This window comes from Herpailurus yagouaroundi, unplaced genomic scaffold (genome assembly GCF_014898765.1).
Source record: "Herpailurus yagouaroundi ecotype Mexico unplaced genomic scaffold, PumYag 140, whole genome shotgun sequence".
NCBI lineage: Eukaryota > Metazoa > Chordata > Mammalia > Carnivora > Felidae > Herpailurus > Herpailurus yagouaroundi.
Genome location: NW_024412395.1, coordinates 80,106,316 through 80,123,840, shown reverse-complemented (window position 1 = coordinate 80,123,840; position 17,525 = coordinate 80,106,316). Strand labels below are relative to the sequence as shown.

Below are 17,525 nucleotides of genomic sequence, written 5' to 3'. Positions count from 1 at the left end.
GGCAGAGGCTCTTCTAGGGCCAAAGCCAGCCTCTAGCTGAAATGGGAAATCCTGCACAAGGAAACAGGTGGGTCTGGCCCAGTCCTGAGTAGGGATAACAACACTATTTGCTCTTTGGCCATGCTCTTAGGTTTAGTAACCAGTGCCTCCTCCATCCCAAAGCCCGGAGTGGTGGTAACATGGAGATTTGTCCCCCAGGACTCGGAGCTTCAAACCCCATGAGGGGTTTCCTCATCCTCTATCTCCTTCCCACCCTCTGTTTCCTGTTTGAATTTTTTTTTTTATTTTTTTTTCGACGTTTATTTATTTTTGGGACAGAGAGAGACAGAGCATGAACGGGGGAGGGGCAGAGAGAGAGGGAGACACAGAATCGGAAACAGGCTCCAGGCTCTGAGCCATCAGCCCAGAGCCTGACGCGGGGCTCGAACTCCCGGACCGCGAGATCGTGACCTGGCTGAAGTCGGACGCTTAACCGACTGCGCCACCCAGGCGCCTCGTCCTGTTTGAATTTTTTTAAGGGCTTTCTTCCCTTTTGCAAAATCTTGTGCATTTTAGAACCAAAACGCTGGCAATAATGCAATACCTATATGTTGTACCCTTTACATGAATTATCTCCAATTCTCACCACAATGGAGGGGATTGTTCTCCCATGAGGCTCAAATGGATACATAGATTCAAACTCAATCTTGTTGGACCAAACACAAGGATTTTTCCACTGTAACATACTAGTCTGCCTTCCCTAACACTTAGAATTTGAAATGAACAATGTAGATGGAAGAGCAATAAATTTAAACTAAAACAGAGTCACTTATGCACAAAGGTCAAAAGGTCTTTGAGTTCTCAGTCACCTAAGAAAAGTGAGTTGGCCTAATGGCACAAGCTAACATTTATCAAACATTTTGTGCATGCCAGGCATAGTCACCTAACTTTAGGTTAGTCACTTAACCTAAAATAAGTCACCTAACTTATTTTACCTTCTGAACAATTCTCAAAAGTGAATGCTATATTTTGCTCCCATTTTATGGATGAGGAAACTGAGGCTTGAATGGGTTGAGAGACTTGGCCGAGTGCATACAGCTAGTGGGTGATGGAATCAGGTCTGTTAATCTCTCAGACCCTGAGCAGTTAATCATTGTCTAAATATTAATACGCAACCATGGTTCTCAACTGATCTGAGAATTAACTGGGGAGGTTTAAAAATATACCAATCTTCAGACCCCAGCTTTGGAATTCCTAACTGAGCAGAATCACAAGGGATAAAACAGATCAAACATTTAAGAGTTCAACAGTTGTCAACAAACATCTCCTACCATTGCTACTTAAGTTCACAATATCTGTATAATGGGTATGAATTATTAGACATATAGTACAGATAAGGAAAGAATTCTGTGTCAATCAGCTGACAAATGGCAGGGCCAGAACACAAACTCAGGAATGTCTCACTTGAGAGTTTGGGCTCATCTTCCTCCCCCCCACCCCCTGTCTGCAATCAGGCCCTGCCTGTTAGAAATGGATGAGTTACTGGAAATATCCAGGGGGCTATGCTGAGAATGACTGAAGAGGTCTCATTGTCATTTGTAAAGTATTGATCCTAGGGTCTCCCAGTCTTAGCTTTTGCTAAAAACAAAGATGAATAACTAACAAGTGAAATGTGAACCTCAAGCTGGTTAAACTCTTACTGTGATCTATAAGGATCATTATTAATTCACACGCTTTACCTAGTTTCTCACTTCAGTCTTGAGATACGTGTGTGTGTGTGTGTGTGTGTGATTATTTGTATCAAAATGAGTAATGTGCATGGTCCTTTGTCCCAGGGAACCTGGGAGACCTGGAAATGTTGCAGCTGCAGCAGGGCTTGGGGGAGCTGGTCCCCACCCAGGGCAGGGTAAGGACAGCCTAGCTTGCCGTAGTGCTTTCCACCTTCCTGAATCTCAGCTCCCACCTGAAGGCCTACTCCAGACTCATGTCTACTAATCTGCTAAAAGCAAATTTGGATCTATAACTCTTCCTAAGAATGGCTAGAAGGATTAACCTCCTTTCCTTTCAAGTAACTGAAGCACACCCTTGCCATTGATCCAGACTTGAACTAGAGGACATTAGTCAAAGACAAATACTAACCACGAAACAAAAATCCCTGGAATGTGCATATTCTTTTTGTTGCTTCTTTATTAAAAAGTTGTATATAACTGACCCACAGTCCAGGCAGTCTGGTTTGTGGACCCCTCTTAGCCTTTTTTTTTTTTTTACATTTTATTTATTTTTGAGAGACAGAAAGACAGAATGCGACCAGGGGAGGAACAGAGAGAGATAGAGACAGACTCTGAAGTAGGCTCCAGGCTCTGAGCCGTCTGTCAGCACAGAGCGCAACGTGGGCCCAAACCCACAAACCTGTGAGATCATGATTTGAGCCGAAGTCTGAGGCTTAACCAACTGAGCTACCCAGGCACCCCACCTCTTAGCCCTTTTTGGCTCTGGCAGCCAGCCTTGGCTCTGGCCCTAGACTCCTTTTAGGGAGTGGTAAGAGAAAGGAAAAGAGATTGCATTCCAATCAATTTATTTCATTCCCTTCAACGAGCTATCTAAAACTAAAACTAGCTATCTAAAACTAGCTATCTAAAAGTTTTTAACAGTTGGGATTTTAAGTCTTTTGATTTTTGTTTCAATATTGAGATGATTAGACAGTCATGGGCAGATGGAAGAGTTTATAGTCACTGATTTCAATATGTATATTCTGCAACTTGCTGGTTACCAATACCTGCCCCCTCTACTTTCTAAAAGAAACTACTGCAGAGAGGAATACGTACCACTGATCTAGAAAGGAGGAAACCGAGGTCAATGTTGGGCCAATATTTATGCCATCAACCTAACTTTTTCTATATTTTCTTGAAGGCCTGAGCCTAGACAAGGTGAGGGTCCTTGTCTTGCTTCCCAAGAAATGCAGCACCTCAAACCCTACAGACAAATGTCAAGAGCCATTTAAAAAAAATTATTATGGTGGGGCACCTGGGTGGTTCAGTCGGTTAAGCGACCAACTTCGGCTCAGGTCACGATCTCATGGTTCGTGGGTTCAAGCCCTGCATCAGGCTCTGGGCTGATGGCTCAGATCCTGGAGCCTGTTTCAGATTCTGTGTCTCCCTCTCTCTCTGCCCCTCCCCCACTCATGCTCTGTCTCCCTCTGTCTCAAAAATAAATAAACATTAAAAAATTAAAAAAAAATTATTGGGGCGCCTGGGTGGCTCAGTGGGTTAAGTATCTGACTTCGGCTCAGGTCATGATCTTGTGGTTCACAAGTTCGAGCCCCGCATTGGGCTCTGTGCTGACAGCTCAGATCCTGGAGCCTGCTTCTGATTCTGTGTCTCCCTCTCTCTCTGACCTCCCCCCATTCATGCTCTGTCTCTCTCTGTCTCAAAAATAAATAAACGTTAAAAAAAAATTTAAAAAAAAGAACTTTAAAAATATTTTTAAAAATTATTACGGTAAAATATGTGTAACATAAAATTTACCAGCCTAACCATTTTTAAGTGTACAGTTCAGTGGCATTAGGTACATTCACATAGCGGTACAACCATCACCACAATCCAAGAGCCACTTTTAATGACATAACAATATATTCTTTAGGCACAATGCAGTTTCCTTAAATTTAAATTGAAATTTCTTTAATTTAAAGCATTTTTCTTACTTTATCTCATTTGATCCTTGTTGGTAACCACATTTTTTGGTCCAAGGCAGGCCGAGCAGGTGTTACAAAAACATTTAGGAAACTGAAGCTCTCAGAAAGATGCAGTGACTGAGCTGGGCCTACACAGCTCCTGCATTTACATACAGCCCTAGCGACTGCTTCTTAAAACAGATGGGTGAATTGTTCTCCAAAACATATATTTTCTCTATTTTAAAAGAAGTCATTTCTCACTTTCCACAAAGGACATTCATTTTATTTGTTCCCAATATAGAAGGATTTCAATAACATCTGTAATAGTAACAACTGCAAAGCATTCATTTTTTCTAAATGGGCAAGGATTTTTTTTCCCTCAAAACTATTAGTGAAAATAATAAAAATATACACATCCTCAGTAGGACAGCTACTGTGCAGGCATAGGCAAGCCCCAGGTGAGACTGTCAAGAAGGCAAAGTGTGTGTTTGGTATCTTCCCCCACACAGGACACTCTTTCTTCCCCCAGAGGTATTGTCTCAGGCTCAGAGTCCATAGTCTGTTCCTACCAAATCCTGCTCTCAACAGACATTCAACCAGAATGGTAACTCACTGCTGTGTTAGGAGGGTTAATGTAGTTCTTATTTATCTTTCTTGGGATATTCTATACAAAACCAAAAGTAAACATATATTTACCTTAACTTTAATTTGTGCACAAATGATTTGCATATTTGTATAAACGTTTATGTGTTCTACAGCTTTTTCATCTAAACCCATCTTGTAGCTCTCTTCACATCAGTACTTTATGAACCACCTCAATCCTCCATTACCACTCTATGCATCTAGGCTAAAGTTTAATTCCGCTTGGGACAATGTGCGTTTAAGTCAGAGTTCTTAAGAACTCTGAAGCCCATTTTGGCTTCTTAGAACAACAATGCTGAAGAGTAAAAATGCCATGTTGACCCTGAGGCTGACCCTGGGAGCTGTGGCTGTTTGATTCACTCACAATCAGTGGCAGTTTGTGAGCAAAAGGGCTAGATTTTAGAAATGGGTCTTCTGCCACTAGGGTTCGGCATGTTATTTTTTCTTTTAGACTTTTTCTTTTCTCTAAAGGTATTCAGAAGGAGATTAAATGAAAGAGTCCTGATAATATTCATTCTACATAACATATTAGAGGTGTTGGTAACATTCATATTCACTCATTATTAAACAAACATTGGCTAAACACCCAGTGACAGTTAACTGTGTTAGAAAATAAAAAGAAAAGGTCATGAGTAGACATAGAAGCTAGGTTATAAAATTAATTCTTTTGTGATTTACCATAGTGTTTTACAAACTTCTGGTTTCTGAGAAAATGAGTCACTTCTCATCTGACACAACATATAGGAGATCAGAACATGCCACCCCAAAATATGCCCGTTTGGCTTAAGGATTATTTTGTGTTAGAGGCAAATGAGAATCAACAGATGAAGAAAGAAGCCTTCTGGAGCATCCCTTATCTGAATAAAAGTAGAAACTTTTGAGAAATGAAAACGGCCACAATCTCCTCTCCCAGGGAATTTTTATGACCAAGAAAAAGAAGGAAAGTTGCCACCAACTTAGTTTGCTCCATAGAGTTACCTTCCCAGTTTGCTGCTCTTAGAAGCCTAAAAGCCTTTGCCTTTGTTTTACCACTTCTGTACATAATATTCTTTGCTGAGATGCTATAAAAGCCCAAGTTTTAACCTTTTTGAGTTACCCATCACAGAGATTTCTCCCACTTGGTGTGCTCTGATGCATTAATAAACTGTTTTTCCTCTTTTTCATCTGTCTTTTATTGGTCTAGCTTTCAGGGACTCAGAGAAGGTAGGGGTGGTAAAGGGGAAAAGTTTTTCCTTCTCTACAGTGTCAAGAAAGACCCCAAGGACAGATCAGAGGAGATGCAAAGTATCATGGCCAGGCCTGTTGTTTCCTCTTTCTTTGTGCAAAGGCAGTAAATGAAATTTTCCTGATAGTTCAGACTTTCAGCAAAATATCCACAAGTCAGGACAGTTGTATCTCCAAATAATAGAGGATATGCTAAACACATCCTCATAGTAATAAGAAAAGACAACGTATTAGTCATGTCTTTTATTTTGTACTTTTGATGCTTTGACATTTTGAAGCCTTGCTGATCCTGGAAAGACTGCCGCTCCCAGAGCTAGTTAATTCCTAGAGAGAGCAAACGAGCTGCCTGTGAGCAAGTCTTTCATATGCAAATCAATTAATCCGGAGTCCATATCCCCAACCACCTCTTTTATGAGATCTCTTACTCCAGGCCACTATTCCCCTGCCCTAATACTCTAGGCCAGGTACCAAATGACTAGGGACAGCCCCTTATATCCCAGGGCTCACTGAAATTATGGAAACAAATTCATCCTAAGCCTGATTACCCTATCTCACCCACTCCTTGCCTAAGAAATCACAATATGCCTGCATTTCCCCCTCATTCCCTCTGCCTCCTGACCAAGCTGGTGCTTTTCCATGTGGACCCAAATAGTGTGCCACTCCTCTTGGGATCCATGAATATAAACTCTCTCCTCAAGACAGTCATTTCCATATCTGCATGTCTTACCATACCTTATTAAAACAAATTGCAGTTACCCTTAAAACAGCCACACTGCTTTTCTGATATTTTCAATCCCATTCTGCATAGTCTACAGGAGCAGAAGATGAAGTTCCTTGAGAGAAAATCAGAGCAGAAGGTGTGAAAATTAACAAAAGGGAACCTCATTCTGAATGGAGTCAGGGGGCGCCTGGGTGGATCAGTAGGTTAAGCGTTCAGCTTTGGCTCAGTTCATGATCTCATGGTTCATGGGTTCAAGCCCCAAGTTCGGTTCTGTGCTGACAGCTCAGAGCCTGGAGCCTGCTTCAGATTCTGTGTCTCCCCCTTTCTCTGCCCCTTCCCTGCTCACGCTCTGTTTCTCAAAAAAATGAATAAATGTTAAAAAAAAAATTTTTTTTTTAATCTCATGAAACTCAGGAATCTTAAAAAAAAAAAAAAAAAAGAATGGAGTCAGCAGGTTGGGAGAGCTCTCACCCCCTACTACACATTGTTAATTGCAAATCCAACAAGTAGAGAAAGATCTTGCACATGGATATTACTTTACCACCACAGCAGGAGAAAGGAAGGCTTTCCTCCTTCCCCAGCAACAGCCCAGTCAATGAGAGACTGTCACAATTCAGCCAATGAGAAGCCACTAATACTCCTAACTCCTAATTTACTGCAATGGGCTCTTTGTTTATAAAGACCCTCCCAACTTCCCCCCTTTCCTCCATAAAAGAGTGTTTCTCTCCTTCGTTCTGCAGACTTGCCTATGGTTTTGTTATAGCTTGCTTTTTCTGGATTGCACTTCTCTATTCTTGAATAAACCCATCTTTTGCTGGTAAAATAACAGTTTTGTTTTTAAGGTTAACAAAGGACAACTGAAGCATAGGTAAGAGGGGGTCCAGTGGGACAGAAAGGACTTGCACTTGTCCACGGTGTCCTAGTAAGGAAGGAGATGGGGAAAAATACTTAGTGTAAAGTTAGTATGATGTTATGATTTATAATCAATATATAGTTTGGTCTTCATTCACTCTTCCTGGCTCACAGCACCCAAAACATTTGGAAGTTCTGATAACAATGATTAGAGCTTCTTTTGTTATAATATTTGGTCTTTTTTCATTTGTTCTGAAATTGCTTCAGAGCCATAATGGTGAAATGGATGTCTTGTTATTCGTAACAAACCCCTTTCAACCACAACTGAGTTTTTAGTTAATGAGATGACTTTTGGAAATCCCCTAAGAATGGGGGAGCTGGTTGACAGGGGAACCAACCATGAATAGAGTTGGAGTTGGAGTCCCACCTCTTGACCTCTGGGGAGGAGGGAGAGGTTGAATTTTGAATTAATCACCAAAGGCCAATAATCTAATCATTCATACTTATATAATGGAGCTTCCATAAAAACCCGAAAAAGAAGGGGTTTGAAGAACTGCCAAGTTAGTGAAGATGCATCCATATGTCAGGCCCTAAATTCCATGGACACAGAAGTCCTGGTGTTTAAGATCCTTCTGGACCTCACCTTGTGTATCTCTTTATTTGGTGTTCATTTATTTCCTTTAATATCCTCTGTAATAAACTGGCAATCTAGTAAGTAAAATGTTTCTCTGGGTTTTGTAAGCTCCTCTAACAAGTCAGTTGGACCTAAAGAAGGGATTGTGAGAACCTCCAGTTTATAACCAGTCAGAAGTACAGGTAACAACTTGAACTTGCTATTGGCAACTGAAATAGAAGGTGGGAGGAGCAGTCTTGTGGAACTGAGCCCTTAACCTGTGGGATCTGACCTATCTTCAGGTAAGTAGTGTCAGAATTGAGTTAAATTTATGGAACATCCAATCAGTATCCACAGAAAGTGGAGTCAATGGCTTGGTGGTGTGGGGAGTGGGGGGACCACAACAGAGTTAGGGAACTGTCCACAAACCACCCTCACTTCTGATGCAATTGTACCTTTAGGGGGGTTCCCCAAAATTCCCTCAGGTTTGATCATTGAAAGCTGTTATATTCATGGTTGTGGTATTATTACATGGTTGTGATTGTGGGTATCTTATAAAGGATACAGATTAAAATTAGCCAAGGGAAGAGACAGATGAGGCAGAGTCCAGAAGGATTCCAAAAGCTGACTTTTTAGTTGTCTCCTCCCCATGGAGTCATGGAGAACATTAACTCCTCTCTGCGATGAGATGTGACAATATGCACTGAATACTGCCATTGAGGGAAGTTCATCTGAGCCTTGGTGTCCAGAGTCTTTACTGGGGATCTGTGGCAATCAGCCTGCCTGCCTCTCCAGTCCTTCTGGGAGATTGAGCTGATACCCAAAGCCCCCACCATAAATCACATCTTTAAACTTTCTGGCATAGTCCAACTCCCTCAGGGAAGAAAAGGACATTACAAGTCACAGAGATTACCTCCCAGAGGCCAAAGGCAAAAGTCAGCCCTCTTTTGGGGCAAAGTTCAATTTTTTATTAGATACTTAAATTGATCAGGGTGCTTGAAAGAAGATAAGACTTGCACTGTACTTCCTAACAGAAGGCTTGATGAACCACAGATGCTCAGAGGACCATTACAGTAAGCCCATTGAAGTGGAATGCTTTGAGAAAGTTCTTGAAAGAGTCTCACTTGCAATCCCTGGTATTTGGGAGCGGTAGGAACATTCAGACTGCTGCCTGCATCTGACTTGGAACATGAAGAAGGTAAGAAAATTATTGACGTTACCACTATTCAGCAGAGGGAAGCTAGGAACGAAATAAGGTACAATTCAGGATTTTCTTATTGGACAAAAGTTGCTTGGCTCAAAATCTCTGGTTGGATCCCACCCAGAATAACTGGTTGCCAGATCCTTGATATTGTGGAGGTCATCCCTATGGCTAGGAGCTTGACTGTGATGAGCAGGATTCTGTATTAACTCAAAAACTCCACTGTAACTGTGGAAAGTTGGAATTTCCCCACACATCTGTGTGTGATGTGTCAGAACGTGGATACCTGTTATGACAGTAGACATCAACTGCCAAGAGAGATCTACAGTTAAGTAGAATGACTTTTGCCTCTTTCCCTTGTCCCCCTGCACCACTCTGGGGGTGCCAGAAACTATGGAGTGGGTGGAGACTGAAATGACAAAGAAAAAAGTCCCTTCCCCTACTGAAGGTCCCCTAGCCAGGGCTCATCCTTGAGCTAAAGGTAATGGAGATCCTTTGACTTCTGTTGAGATGGAAATTTTAGAATATCTGAACTAAATTTTTAGTAGGTGAAAATGGGTCATAATTACTAAATACTATCTTTCTTCTAACCAAAAGAGAACCAAAAACTGTGGGGTCTGCCCAATGTTTAGTCAGGGTTTTCACAGGAGATGTCTCATACCATCACTGAAAGTAATGTAGAAGAAAGATGGTAACATTGTGTGTCAACTATACTTCAATTAAAAATAAATAAATTGGGGTGCCTGGGTGGTTCAGTCGGTTAAGCATCCAGCTCTTGACTTTGACTCAGGTCATGATCTCACAGTTCGTGGCTTCAAGCCCCACATTGGGCTCTGCACTGGCAGCACAGGGCCTGCTTGGGATTGTCTCTCCCTCTCTATCCCTCCCCCCATTCACATGCTCTCTAAATAAATAAAGTGATACAAGAAAAATAAAGGCAGTTCCTATCGGTAGGCCAGTGAGTTCAGGCCAATCAGTAAAATAAACACTAGTTTTTGGGGTGGTGGGGTGGTGGGGTGGTGTAAAAATATCAGTGTTTGCTAGAACTTGAGGAAAGGAGGATGAGTAGGTGGAACACAGGGGATTTTTATGGCAGTGAAACTATTCTATATGATACTGTGATAGTGGATGCATGACATTTTGTATTTGACAAAACCAATAGAAGTGCACAGTAACTGCAAAGACTAAATCCAAATGTAAAGTATGGACATTAGTTAATAATAATAATAGGGGCACCTGGGTGACTCGGTCAGTTAAGCATCCAACTTCAGCTCAGGTCATGGTCTCACAGTTCTGAGTTCCAACCCTGCATCTGACTCTCCAGCTCAGAGCCTGGAGCCTGCTTTGGATTCTGTGTCTCCTTCTCTCTCTGCTCCTCCCCCACTCGTGCTCTTTCTCTCTCTCTTTCTCAGAAATAAACATTAAAAATAAATTTAAACAATCAAAAAAAATTAATATGTCAATATTGGTTCATCAATTGTAAACAAATGTACCACACTAATACAAGATGTTAGTAATAGAGGAAAGTGTGTGGAGAGAGAAAGTCTGGGGAGAGATATATAGACACTCTGTACTTTCTGCTCAATTTTTCTATAAACCTAAAACTGTTCCTTAAAAAAAAGTCTATTACTTAAAAAAAATTTTTCTCACAGATTTATGATCCCTAATTAATGGATAAAGATGACACTGCAGTAAATTGAAAAAAGGATAATCTTTATATTAAATAATGACAGATAACTAGATCCAGCTGTATAAAAATAAAATGAGCCTTGGGGCGCCTGGGTGGCGCAGTCGGTTAAGCGTCCGACTTCAGCCAGGTCACGATCTCACGGTCCGTGAGTTCGAGCCCCGTGTCAGGCTCTGGGCTGATGGCTCAGAGCCTGGATCCTGTTTCCGATTCTGTGTCTCCCTCTCTCTCTGCCCCTCCCCCGTTCATGCTCTGTCTCTCTCTGTCCCAAAAATAAATAAAAAACGTTGAAAAAAAAATTAAAATAAATAAATAAATAAATAAATAACATGAGCCTTTATCTCTTTCCTACAGAAAACTCACACCCACATGGATCATAAATCTAAATATGAAAGGGAAAGCAATAAAGCTTTTATAAGAAACCCTAAGAGAATATCTTCCTGATACTGAAGTAAACGAAGGCTCTTATAGGACCTAAAAGTACTGACCACAAGGCAAAACCTGATAGGCTGGGATGTTTTAGAATTAAGAGCTTCCAGGGGCACCTGGGTGGCTCAGTCAGTTAGGTGTCTGACTTCAGTTTGGGTCATGGTCTCATGGTTCGTGAATTCGAGCCTTGCATTGGGCCCTGAACTGCCAGTGCAGAGCCTGCCTGGGATTCTCTCTCCCTCTCTCTCTGCCCCTCCTCCACTTGCACTAAATAAATAAATAAATAAACAAACTTAAAAAAAAAAGAATTAAGAGCCTCTGCTCAGCAGCATGAAGGCAGGCCAGCGAACAGGGGAAGAAATGTTAGGATGTGGAGCAATCTCCAAGATGCGTTGATAACAGGAAGGGGTGTTACACACAGGGCAGTCACCAGAAAACAGCCTGGCATCTCCTCTGCAGCCCAGCCCCATTTGATGCCATAGTTCTAAAGTGAAAAACCTTCAAATGATCTGCTGAGGGAAAATTTGCATCTTTCCTTGAGGTGACTATTAACGGACAGATTCACTCAAGCTGAAAACCTAAACTGATAATGTTGCCACTTGTGATCATTGTCACAGCCACCTCAGTCAGCCATGTCCCCATCTGTGAGGTACTAGAAAACATATATGTTGGTCTCTGCCCCGGTTCCTGGCACAGAGGTCCTAAAACCTTAGAGATCCCTAAGTGCTATGAGCACTAGGAGCATCTTTTGTTCTGATGAGGTGACTCTGGGTGGGCTGCTGGGTGGAGGCTTATCCCCAGAAAGACCAAGCCATGATTAGAAGCTTGGAGTTTTTAGTCTCACCCTCTCCCCCATCCTCCAGAAAGGGGAGAGGGGCTGGAAATGGAGTTAACAATTGATCATGCCATGAAGAAGACTCCATAAAATCCCAGTAGTGGGGTTCTGGGAACTTCCAGGCTGGCAAACACATCCACACCAGGAGGGTGATGCATCCCAATGTCATGGAGACGGAAGCTCTTGTGCTTGGGACCCTCCCAGACCTCACCCTATATATCTCTTCATCTGGCTGTTCATATGTATTCTTTATCATATTCTTTAATAAACTGGTAAACATAAATAGGTGTTTCCCTAAGTTCTGTGAGCCACTCTAACAAATTAATTGAACCCATTGTTCTGGATATTTGTCTTTATCTTGTTAATTATTTAAATAGTGGGAAAAAAGAGAAAAGTAATTACCATGACTAAGAAAGTAGGGTATCTAGACCTTAAAAATTGAGGCTGTTATTCATTAATTTATTGTGCAAGGGAATTCTGAGAAATCCAGCAACCCCTGGGGGAAAGTGGAGCTGAGGGCAAAGGACAGAGCCAGAAGGAAGGACCTTCAACCTGAAAACTACAAGAACTCAACTGGATTCTCAGTTGATATCAAGAGCAATGTGTAATTTATACATATTCAGTTCAAGGAAAAGTATCTTCTGGATGTCCCAGGGGCTACCAGCCTAGGAAATTCTAGAATAAATCAGTTCCTTCTTACAATCCTAAATAAACCTTACCAGAGGGCAAATGCAGGTGTTTCTTTCTGGGATGTGTTCTTGCCAAGAAACTCCTCCAAAAATATAATGAAAGTCAAATAAGGAACATTTGGCTAGCATACCCTATGAACACATCCTGTGAAATTTCCACAAGCAAAGCAGACCCAGCAAATCAATGTGAAGAAAGTGAGGACCCAAGAAGTAAATGAGACACACCTTTTTCTATGCCATGGCAGCAGGATAGGCCATGATGCAAAGTGGAGAGAGCACAGGCCAGAAAGTGAGGTACCCCATCTTGAGTCTGTGTTGCACAATTCAGTTCTCAGTCCAATGTCTACATTCCCAAATAAGGGAGTTAGGGAGTTAGACTAGGCAATCATTATGAATACTTTCAGTCCAGGAGCACCTGGGTGGCTCAGTAAGTTGAGTGTCTGACTCCTGACTTCAGCTCAGGTCATGATCTCAGGATTGTAGGATCAAGCCCTGTGTCGGGCTCTCACAGAGCATGGAGCCTGTTTAATTCTCTTTCTCTCTCTCTCTCTCTTTCTCTCTCTCTCTCTCTTGCCCCCCCCACTCGTGCTCTCTCTCTCTCTCTCTCTCTAAAATAAAATAAGAAAATATACCTGCAGTTCAAATATTTAATGAGTATGTGATGATATGCTTTTTTTTTTCATTCAGTGTCTTATTTTTCTTCCAAGGTTCCAGTTAAGACATTCATTCATTGGGTGGGGGAAATATATATATATATTTGTGTATATGTGTATATGTGTGTATATATATATATATATATATATATATTATTTGTTATTATGTGGGGGAAGAAGGTTTTATTATAAGCCAGATACTATTCTGGTATAAAGCACAGATGGACACAGAAAAAAATCCTAGCCCTTGTAATGTGATTCAGTTTGAATTTTTTCTTGGTTAAAATGAGGAAGAACTTTGAGTTCTGAGACACAATTGCATAGGTTCACTCTTCCCTGCTCTTCCCCAAGTGTAGCCAAATACCCTGAGGATAATTCAGCAATTACACAATGACTCTCAGAGGTACAAAAAAAGTAGCAGACTAGGGAGAGGTCTCGAGGTTTGAAAAAGGACACTCTGTGCTTTATCCCGTAAGTTTTCTTTTATCTCCCATATATGCCAGACTGAGAACTGGACAGGGCTACAAATATAGAACCATCAGTGAACATTTTTTATATAGAACAAAATAAAGAGAAACAACAACAGCAAAAAGAAAAACCTGCTCTGTTTGGCCAAAGGTCTGAGAAAGGAGCAGCCAACCAGAAAACTAGCAGGGACATAGCCCAATTCACACACCAGCAGTGACAGCTTATTTGCCATAGTGGCAGTGTCAGAGGAGATCCCTGCCCAACATCTTTGGCAGCTGCTGTGGCAGCTGGAGGCCCATGCCTCACTCCAAACCCAAGCAGTGGTTCCTATCCTGATGGTTCCTTGGATGTACAATGAGGAATTTTGAATAGCAGATGACAACACTGTTAACCATACTCAGAATTCTGGGTTTGTTAGTGCCTCTCCTGCTGGTTTCCAAACCCAATTAAACCTCCTCATGAGGTCAGGTGAATTGATCTGAGACACAATTCAGATCATAACTGACAAATTCTCAGGCATGGAAAAAGCAGCTACTACCAAAATAGCACAACTTGATCAACAGAAAGAAAGGCAAAAATGATCTGGACAATCAGGTGAGGGTCTTCCCTAAGAGATCTCTGAGTTGGGTTACTCAATAACTAGGTCTCAAAAGAAGAAATTGGCGGATAGGCACCAAGGAACTTATGAGCAGGCAGCAAGCCATAGGGGGCTTGACAGACCACGAGGATCTCATGCTGACCAATCTATGACAAATACAGACTATTCTATCCCTCCTGATGACCTAGATGAATCATAGAGTCCCAGAAGCTTTCACCCAAACCTCTCCATTTTCAAAAGTAAACAAGATTAGGGCTTAGATGAAGTCTCTCTGTCCTCAGGGGATACTAGAGGCCATATGCAAGGTTAGTTTGATGAGAAAATGGGCAAGAATTTCACTTCAGGGGTCTTTTAGATACTGATGCACTGGTGACTATGGTCTCCCAACCCCTGACACCACCGAACAGACAATGTGCTCTGGATTTGGAACTGAAGCCACTACCATCAGGACCTCGGTCCAAGCCCAACGATGGATGGTCCTTTTGATCCCATACCAACCTCCATTGTTACACCTTCACTACTAAATACATTAATGGTATTGATGTATTGTCCCTGTGTATCCCCAATCATCTTCACCCTCTATCTGGATAGGAGCTGCTACTGTTAGAGCAATCTATCTTAATGGGGCATGTAGAAGACCATGAATCTGCCCAACTACCAGCACTTAGTGCTCTTGTCTCCCCAAAACAATATTGGCTGCCTGAGCTTAAGGAAGCCAAAGTGCTCTGTGAGACTCTTCATTCAATACTCTGTCTTTGTGTAAAACTTGGGATGCCTGGAAACTTACCATTGATTATAGGTGACTCAATGCCATAGCACTGCCCTTACACTGATGATACCTGACATAGTGACTGCTACAGAGGCTACTGACTAGGCTGAGGGAATTTAGTATGTGACAGTTGACATTGCAAATGCCTTTTTCAGCATCCTTCCATCTGATTATCAGGATTATTTTTCCTTCATGTGAAATGAGTTACAACATATCTTTAATGTCATTGCACAAGGCCACCTAAACTCCCCAGCTATCTACCATCAACTAGTAGGCCATGATTTGGAAAAAACCCTGCGCCTGGAGGCTTTCTTAATGCCTCTTCCTGGTGGGCCCAAACAAGGACACCACACAGCAAGGACTGAACATCTGTTGACCTTCATGGGGCAACACAGTTAGGCTATTAACTCAGATAAATACAAAGTCCTAGTACCCCACTGAAATTCTCAGGTGTAATCTGGGCCACACAGAACCACATATTCCATTTGAGTTACAGATCTCAGCAACCTCCCCACTTGTGAATTGGAGCCTATGTCAAAAAGACACTGCTACAAGTCATAAGCTCTTGTTGGGCTTTTGGACCCATGAGCTCCTTGATTTGGCCGAAAATTACACACCCTTTGAGAGATAATTGTTGGCCTGTTGTTGGATATTGGTGGATACTAAGTATATGATCCACATCTGTGAAATAATCTTAAGACCAGAAATCCAAATCATGTTGTGAGTCTGAGCAGAGGTCTCAAACTGCTGGGTATGGGTGGCTCAGGATCATCCGTAGTAAAGTAGAAATTGTATATACATATGTGGACAAAACCACTTGGGGCCACTTGGGGCCACTTGGGGCCTCACAACTACATAGAATGGTCTCAAGAATCCCCCTCTGCCCACCAGGCATATTGGTAGAGGAGCCACTGGCCCAGATATAAAGACCCTCTATAAAGGAGGGGTGTCACCTTAGAGATCGGGACTGGCTGGGGTGGCAAAAGGATCAACATGACTTTGGCTAGAGATTTACTCCACCCGTCCTTGGAAGAAGAAAAGAAAAAACATAAAAAGAAACGGCTAGTTCAAAGCTCAAATTCCTATTTTATGGATGTAAAATGCCCAGGTTGCTACAAGATTACCACGGTTTTAAGCCATGCTCAGATGGTGGTTCTTTGTGTAGGCTGTTCAACAGTGTTGTGACAACCAACAGAAGGAAAGGCCAGACTCACAGAAGGGTGTTCATTTAGAAGAAAGCAACACTAATGATCACACAACTTCTCGAATTTGTGTTATATTGCAGAAAGCCTTATCAGTTCAATAATTCCAGTTAATCCACCAAGATAATGTAATTACGTTTAATTTTGTAAGGTATACAATAGTCATCTCCTATTTTGGTGTCAGTTTTTCAATAAAGTTTTGATTATGGGGGAAAAAAAACCAACCTCTCAGAACTGCATGGACTTAGTTCACTGATGGTCCTTTACAGTTAGCTTCTATCTGGCTAGAAGACAGTGCACCTGACTTCCAACCTGAAAGACTTTGTCCCTTAGCAAGTGCAGAAGGAATGTTCAGCACAATGGGAAGAGCCTCATGCAGTATGGATGGCTCTCTAGTCCTCTTCAGTGAAAGAGTCCTACTATATTTCATTGATTTATGGGCTGTGCTAACAGCCTGGCTATTTGGTCAGGCCACTGGCAAGCCTCAAACTAGTATATAAAATAAGCCCCATTGTAGAAACAAAACATTTGGATAAAGATCAATTTGCTCTTAATATGCTTTTTGTTACCCACATAGATGTTCACCAGAACACCTCCTAACCTGACAAGGAGAAACATAAACGAAGCATGGGCAAACCATGCTTGTCAACTAAACACAGGAACTAAAATGTCCTTTACCCCAGAACAAGCAGATGTTGTGGATTCTGGATCCATGAGAGGGTGGCCCATGGCAATTCACACTAGACTAAGACTACACACATGGACTGTCTTCAGAAGACTTTGAAACTGCATAGAAAAGTTGTCCTGACTGCCATATCACAGACAAGGCAAAAAAAACCCTGCCCAGAGACATATTCCTGAGCCAATGGGTCAGATGTTGCAGGTAAATCATATTGAACCTCTCATCTCATCCAGAGGGTTTTGCTGGATCCTGACTGCAGTTGACACTCTCTGGATTTGGCCTAGACATTCCCATGTATTCCATTGACTCAGGCCACACTATCCAGGACCTACAAGCCCACATTTGTTTCTTCCTCAGGTTTCCTGAGCACACTGAATCTAATAACAGCCCAAAGCCACATATCATGTGGCATATAATGGAGCTTCCATGCCCCCATATCATCTCCAAGTGACAGGGCTGATTGAGCATTTTAATGGACAATTAAAGGACAGGCTTAAGCAGCTGGTAGGAGGGGGTAAGATAACCTCAGGCTGTACTATGGTGAGGGGTGAGCAGGGGAGAACTCTGGGCCTCAGGGCAGCAATTTCCTGAAAGGGCACTTGTTATTTGCA

At 42.0% G+C, this 17,525-nt stretch overlaps 1 pseudogene; it reads left to right on the top strand.

The window, feature by feature from the left end:
* Window positions 1-15,978: 15,978 nt before the first annotated feature.
* LOC121030291 (40S ribosomal protein S27-like) lies at window positions 15,979-16,442 on the top strand (annotated as a pseudogene).
* The last annotated feature ends 1,083 nt before the right edge of the window (window positions 16,443-17,525 follow it).